The sequence below is a fragment of the Macadamia integrifolia genome, chromosome 3 (genome assembly GCF_013358625.1).
Source record: "Macadamia integrifolia cultivar HAES 741 chromosome 3, SCU_Mint_v3, whole genome shotgun sequence".
Classification (NCBI taxonomy): domain Eukaryota; kingdom Viridiplantae; phylum Streptophyta; class Magnoliopsida; order Proteales; family Proteaceae; genus Macadamia; species Macadamia integrifolia.
Genome location: NC_056559.1, coordinates 27,070,694 through 27,079,266, shown reverse-complemented (window position 1 = coordinate 27,079,266; position 8,573 = coordinate 27,070,694).

The following is an 8,573-nucleotide window of genomic DNA, read 5'->3' as shown; positions in this document are numbered from 1 at the left end:
ATCCCCAAGTCTCATTTTGGGAGAGAAGGAGAATGTTTTTTGGAAAAACAGAAAGGCCAATTCACCTTCAGCACAGACAAGTCTGTCTATATTGGTGTGGACACCAGACCTTATTAGTTCAAGTGTAAATTGTGCCATATCAACACCTGCAATCCATCGTTTTACGTTGGCTTGCAAATTTTCATGTTCCATGATTGGATCTGTGTTTTTGATTAAGCATCTTGCATGAGAGTTTTTGTCTCGGACTGACCCGGTCCTGTGTAAACGGTATCACTGTGAATTCAGGGACTAGTCAAGTCAAAGATATGGACACCCTGGGTATTAAAAAAGGAAAAAAAAAAAAAAGATTATAATTGTTGAAGGATAAGGAAATTGTGTGCAAAAACAGTGAATTCGATGTTCGAAATCATTAGCCAAGCTTTCACTAGCTATCCCATTCTCCGTTTCTGTTGACATGAGACCCTTCCCTTTGAGCTAGTCTCCCCTCTACTCAGCCTCTCATTTCCATTCATTTGATCTCTCAAAGAGTCGCTTCGTCTATCTCAGCATCACAAGCTACTTCACAAGATTACCGTTTGAACATTAAAAATAAAGGGTTAACAATTCAAACTCCCATGTTCAGTGAAGGAAAACAAAAAGGAATTTGAAACATGAATTAGCACTTACGACTTTAAGAAAGGGAAGAAGTTTTGCTCCACTGGGCTGGAATGTTTGCCATTTCTGGATATTCCCGTGCATCTCATTCACCATGGCTGAAGAGAAACTTGGTTCTTTAAGGAATCTTTGTTTTTGTGCACTAGATGGATTTCTTATCTGCAATTTTAGTTCAGATTCTTTTGAAAGAAGAAAAAATTCCGAACGCAGAGGGAAATTTCAGCAAAACTTCATGAATTCATTTATTACATCTTAAAATAGCCCTATAAATCGCTCTCAGAGATGCAGGCGGACTTGGCATGCGAAGTGGTACATGAAATTCCCAGCCTTAACTCGAGGGATTCAAAGGGATAGGAAAATTTTCCATTTTGTCATTTGACCTGGTTTCAAATCCAACCAAATGTAGCTCTAATTTGAACTTTAATAGTATTTGATTGGCGGAGTTTCTCTTCACCTGCCGGTGTGTTGCAAAACCCACATTGGGGGTAGATAAAGACCCACTAGGGGTCAGAGTCAGACCATTGTTAGAAAAAAGGCATTTTAAAAACGTTCTTTTTTTTACCATTTAAAGCACATTTTTCCCTAAGTTTCCCAAAGATACTTAAAAAAACTGCAAATGGCAAGAATTCCTGTTCTAAACATGTTCCCATTTTTTGGAGTTTTTTAAGACTTAACTTATTGAACTTAATGTCTACTTAATTGACCTTATCTCTCTCTCCCGAACTCTGATCTACCTGATTCTTTTGCCACCTTAAAGCTAACTCAATGGCCTATATTTTTCATGATATCACCTTCAACTCAATATCAATGAATGGACCTATGTATGAACCCCGAAATTGAGATACAAACTTATGCATTCGCTGAAAAATGTTTCTAAAGTGATGACTCCTAACATACATTACTCCAAGAGTGTGTTGACTATGTTGACAACAATGAACAATATCATAACCAAACCACATTGCTCAATAAAACTTGGATATGTGTGGTGTATGAATTTAGAATTGGTATTGGATGATATTCAATTATATGTCATAAAACTTATAATGAAACATGAGATATATATGCATTAATGTTGGATACTATAGTTGTTTTGAACATTAGATAAATATATCCATGTAATAATTCCTTAATTTATATGAGTATATTAGCGTTTTTTTGTCCTATTTGTTTGAAATCTACACGTTTAAAACCCCTAACGTTCGTTTTCCATTTTTTACCGTTTTCTGTTAAAAACCCTGTACAATTCGTTTATGTTTTTTTTCCATTTTCATTTTTGCTAACTATGGGTCAGACAGGGGATCACAAGGGACCAACGAGGGGGTTACTAAATCACACTTATTACTAACTACTAGAGTTACTATTAATATTTCAAGAAGGTGGGGTTAGAAAGGTCGAACTAAGGATATTTTTTGGACTTGTGCTAGAGCCCAACTACCTAGCTCCCTAAAACTATTTCTATTTTTAATTCTATTACAGTATTACTAGTACTAGTAATAGATTCTAAATAATTTTTTGCTCTGATGTGCTATGGTCATGAGAATGACATTTTTTTATGATATCATCATGTTGACTAATTAACAAACTTAATAAGCACGTAATTTAGATACCAAAGATCATTATGAGAAAAATAATAAAAATGGAAGAGAGACAAAAATTAAACAAGCCACAGCACTGTGTTCCCACATCTTTTTAATTATTCATATTTGACAGAATCTTCTAGGGTTTTAATAATGTTATTTAGAAATCACACAAAAAGTTTTAAATTAGTCAAGAAGAAACCAATTTCCTTATGTTCTGGTTCCTTATCAAGATTTTTTTTTCTCTCTCCTAGTGAAAGGTACATAAGCTGATGTTGAAACTTGTATACGGACACATCAAAATGGTAATCAAATGATATCTAATGAAGCAGACTTTGAAAGACATCAGGGATGAAGTCAGCCCCCATAGATTGCATTTCCTAGGCAAGCTCTCAGGCAATCCAAATTTAGGGATTGTAGATTATCTCATCCTCAGGAAAGAATTTGTGGACTAAGAGCAAGGGCATCACCACAATTTGAAGGGGAGGGAGAGTAATCAGATAATCTTAGCTCCACCCTCAACCTAACCACAACCTCAAAAGGCAATCCCAAAAAGCCACTAACTTAATCTGTTAACCTTTCAAAAGTTTAGACTGGAAATAGATCTTAAATAAGTTTAATCAAAAGAGTAAAGATATTGAATAAGTTGACTTTTGATTAATTAATTTAAATTGTTTTTTGGTAATAGTTGATAAATACATATTTTAGAGGCCAAATCAATCAAAACTCCTCCAACACAAGGAATTTAAAATCGATTTTTCAAGGTGGTTAATGAGTTCTATAATATTTCAAACACTTACAAGCTAAGCATTCTAGAATATGTAATCTAAATATTATTAAATCGAAAATTAAATTCAACTAATATGATTCCCCAATAATATAACAAAAATATTTTTTACCTTCCCAAATAAATATCTATATATGTGCTTACACCACTTTTTAAATAGTTTTTTGTTTTATACCTAAGATTATGAATACATCAGTTTTCATTTTCTCTCTTTTTTATTTTATTTATTTTTAATTATTTTTATTTTTTAAGATAAACACTAGCTTTTAATTAGGCAAATGCCCATTCTCTCTATTCTAACACAGGATACTGTAAAATATAAAACCTTCAACAAAAATTAATCATATTTTTTTATGTTTAAATATTCTCTAGTATATATTTTTTTTCTTCTTACTTTTTATGTGGGACCGTGGGATGGGATCTCTATCTAATCTAGGGCTGGGGCTAAGATCCTCCAGTACCATGAAGTTTCCTCCTAAGAGCTATACAAAACAGAGGCAAATAGCTCCCGTCTTCTCTCATTGATCTCAAACCCTAGTTAGTTTATTCGCGTTTAAAACGCGTTTAAAACGGCGTCCCGTTTTTTTGCCGTTTTAAACGCCGTTTGCCGAATTTTTCACAGAAATTCGGTAAAAAACGGGAACGGGGCTATTTAAAGTTTTTTTGCCGTTTTAAACGCCGTACCGTTTTTTTGACAGTAAAAAAACGGATTTTAAAAAATATAAACGTTTTAAAATAGAAAAGTTTAAAACGGGGCTATTTTTTTTTTATTGTTATCTAGGTATTTAGAGAATTATTATGCCAATTTATGTCTATATATTGCCGTTTTTTTGACACCGTATTATTTAAATATAAACGTTTAAAACACGTATCATCCGTTTTTTGTTTTTTCCCGTTTTTACCGTATTTGACCGTATTTTTGACCGTCCCGTTCACGTTTTGATCCGTTTAAAACATGCCCGTACCGAACAATGTTTTTTTGCCGTTCCCGTTTTAACTAACAGAGTCTCAAACCCTTGCTCTTATTAAATTAATAGTAGATTCTTTCATAATTATTAATTTATTATGAAAATTTTTAATTACCCTAATTAAGTCTATATAGCTACTAAATTTTTAAATTATGCTATAATAACAATAAAGCTAAGTGATTACTAAGGTTAGGTGGGACAAACCCATTTGAATTCACCGTTCTCCTATTATAGATGTGTTGCACCTACAAGGAGTTTGGGTCCCAATGTTCTCAAGTTGTCCTCTTCTGAATGGAAGTTTTCAAAAAGATGATTAGATGATGAACCCTAATCTTCCAAACTAGAAACTTCACTATAAAATCTAATAGGGAACTTTTCCTCCCTACTTCTTTGTTTGGGAAATCTCAGTGAAAGGTCTCATTCCTAGGTATCCAAGATATGATCCCATTTGTATCCTTTTCTCATATTTGGTTCCTTATTATCTCACTTTCTAGTGAACATGTATTTGCAGAGATAATTGACACTTGATGGGAAGAACTTGTCTTGTTTTCATTTTGAAACCTGTGGGTCTGATCCTTTTGAAAGCCTTTAGATTATTTTCTTCCAGGTGACTAAGAGGTAGAAGAGGGGGATAGATGACAAGGACATAGGTGTTGGGTTATGGAAGTCCATGAAAAGCAAAGGCATAGTTGGCCTGATAAGAACAATATAGAGAGTCCAACTCAGTTGCATAATTATAGATGATGTGAGTCTGGGGACCTTATCCCAATAATTGTGGTCCTTTTCCCTTTTCTTATTTTTTATTTATTTATTTATTTATTTATTTTTGGTGGGGGGAGTGGGAAGGGGCTTGGGGATGAGTCTAAATTTATTAGAAATATTAGAAATGAACAAACTGAAGAGTGATTAGTTGACTGTTTGGTTGAAGAGCTTCAAACCCAAATAAAATAAAGAAGATCCATCTCCACTTTATCAACTAAAGAGTAAACACATGAAAGATTTTTATTTTTTTTTTAAATATTCACAAAAAATACATTTTTTTATATATGTAATTGGAGGGGAAAACAAAGGAATTGTATTAACTTAATAGCAATGTTGTTGATGTGGACTTGGAATGAAGTTCTATCTGGGGGAGGAGTGGGAAGGGGCTTGGGGATGAGTCTAAATTTATTAGAAATATTAGAAATGAACGAACTGAAGAGTGTTTAGTTGACTGTTTGGTTGAAGAGCTTCAAACCCAAATAAAATAAAGAAGATCCATCTCCACTTTATCAACTAAAGAGTAAACACATGAAAGATTTTTATTTTTTTTTTAAATATTCACAAAAAATACATTTTTTTATATATGTAATTGGAGGGGAAAACAAAGGAATTGTATTAACTTAATAGCAATGTTGTTGATGTGGACTTGGAATGAAGTTCTATCTTTTGATAAAATGATAGCTAACAATTTGTATCCTTTATCATTTCCTATCATGAATCACTTTAATTTATGAGGGGAAAAGTACCACTGAAAGCTCCCTTTGATTGCTAAAACACTTCTATTATTATTGTTTAAGCTCCCTTAACTTTACTACTTATAGTGGGTAACTTGAAATTAAGAGATGGTTTCAATAAGATTTATCCAACCATTTATTCCAATTCAATTAATTGAGATGTTATCTCTAATGCTATTTTCATGGAATCCTCAACTTTCTCACAAACATCCAACCTCATACGTATAAGTAGTTAAAGTATTAAAGCCATTAACCTTAAAAGTTGAGATATAATACCATTTGGGTTGCAGATTTTTATTACAGTCAAAAGGATTTTTTTGCTTTTGGAGATTTGCATAGTTTAGTGGACAGCACGTGATGTAGCATCAAAAGGAAAAAAAAAGAAAGAGGATCAAGAAGTAGAATATCTTATCCTTTTTCTTGACATATAATAATTGCATGTACTTGAGAGATTTTAGAAGGAAGATTTAATCTATGATAGTGCATGAGAAAAGTTTTGTGAATATGAGGGCCAATCATTTATGGAGATGGTGATACTGAGGATATGTGGATTAGCTTGTTATTGATAATTGTTGTTGCATATTTCATGTGACGTGAACCTGCACAGAAATTGGCTCGGAGGGAGCTTTAGGAGGAAGGCTCTGATGCCAAAGTTAGGTCTTGATATTAACATTCTTACGTAGGGTATTCAGTTGATTAAGAGTCTTACCTGTAAACCTGGCGAGGTATCCCTTATATAGGCATTCTGGGTTTTCCTCATTGATCGAGGGTCTCTCGTGCTGACTCGGATCGATGTCCTATTGGGGGGCTTGTCCTTCTTCATGGCTGAGGTGGCCTGGTTCTGTAACAACAAACTCAAACATGGTGAACTTTCATAGCGGTTAACTCGACCATGGTAAGGTTCTGTAACGACTAACTCAACCATGGGGGGTTTGAGGGTTAAATAATTGTTTGGCTCTGATTAGCCACGTTGGTTGATGCCTGGATCAGTTATGGGTGTGAGGGCCCACACAGGGTGTATTTCATGTGTGGGTAGAGAACCTTTGGTATGGGTCGTCCTTGTACCAATAAGGTCAAGATCCGAATTCCCGACCATTCATTGGTCGACGGATATATGGTATATCAATTACTAAGATCCAATAACCAAAAGTTTGGTTGTTTGGTTTATTTATTTATTTTATTTTATTTCAATAGTATTGCTAAGTTTCTCATCTCTAGGTGATTTCCTTTCTGGGTATCTTATTGTTAGATGTTTATATTTTAAACTTCATGAATGAGTGGGAGGGTTTGGAGAGAAGCATGCTTCCTTCCTCCTCTTCCCTTTTGAATAACCCAATCCCTCTCCCCAGCTCCAAAAGCCAAACACACAAAAGGGCTTTTAAGTTGGGTCACTTTAGAGACTTAGACCTTTTCACATTTCAGCCACAAAATGGACCAACTGTGTGGCCGACCAACCTGGGTCCTGACCCGGGCCATCCTTTAGATTACAAACCATTTGTCTTCCCCCCCTCCCCAACCCCTGTGACCAATGACATTTGTATGACATTGATGTTTTATGAAAATCGTCAATGGAAAACACGGCCGGCTGCCAAAAGAGTCAATTGTTAGAGCGGGCGATGTAGAAACCATGAAAAGAAGGGCGGGGACCTAAGTCATGCGTGGTAATTTGATAGCCATAGCTGTATCCTGTGCACCCTACAGCATACCTTCTATTGGTAATAGAATCATTACCTTATGGCTGAGGAACCTGATTGACTCCGCAAGTAGAGCTTCTGCCCGGGCCAAGCAAAGCTGCATGACATTTAAATGACTGCTCCCCAGGCTGTATGGGTAGAAAGTTTTTTTTTTATCACTCGTCCAGTGAGTTATGGTCCCATAATTATTATTCCTATGTACGAAGGTCTGAAATGCTCTTAGCAATGTTCTGTAAGTCTCATTCAATTGACAAAAGTAATAAGTGAAGATAAATATTTTTTTTCAATATGGATGAATCGATTAAAAATAAATAAATAATATTTAAAAGAAGAGTCAGGAACTGGGGCTATTTAGGTATAATTTCTACTATAGGTGGCTTTATCTAACAAACCCACCCCACATACTTCTGAAACTTTTACATGCTACTTCCCCAAGTCTGTCTAGCAAAGTAGCTCTTTTCATTGCAAGTTGCAAGAATTGCAAGTGATCACAATTTAGGAAGCTGACCATGAGATGTATAGTGGTGGACATTTCTACATAATATGCCTTCTTCTCATCTAGCCAAAAAGGAGGGGAAAAAAAAAACTGTGTCTTTACCTTTTCATTTGAGAAAAGGAGAAGTTTAAAAACCCTAATTGACACTTTGAAGAACAAGACAGACACCATAAATAATAAAAGAAGCAAGCAACATATTAGAAAGTTATTAACCATAAAGGATATTGAACCAAGTTCCAATGACCAATTTCTTTTTGTATTGGGCCAACCAAAAAAGGTGCAACTTGATTAGCATATATGGAAGTGTTTGTCTAAGCTGACCTCCTTATTTATTATTATATTTTACAACCAGTAGTATTAGTTCCCACAGAATAGCTACAAGCTCCATGCCAAATGGAAGCTTCAATTTTTAATCCTTACTTTGGGAACATGCCTCCATTTATGTAGAAATGAAGTAAAAGAGAATTTTCATTGGTAAAATAGTAAAATAGTGAAAATAACAATAACCAAAAAATAAATAAATAAACAAACAATAAAGTTTACACCAAAATTTAATTTACACATTTGGATGTAATGAAAATTTTGGTGGTCTTCTAGTTTTTATTGGAAAATATCTACTTAAAGTGACTTTTTGCCATTTCCATTGAAATACATTTACATTTTCAATGTAATGATTCTTCTTATTTTACATATAATTATATATCATTCTTGCTCCTCCCAGACCCTGTAGTAGCGGGAGCCTCGTGCATTGGGTTGTTTTTTTTTTTTTAAACACCACATTGACAAGCTTCTCTATCTTTTTATGTTGTACATCATTTCACTATACTAGTGAAATTTCACTTCACTTTACTTCTAACTAAATGGAAGTCAAGTATTTCTAGACACATAAAATGTAGTTGTT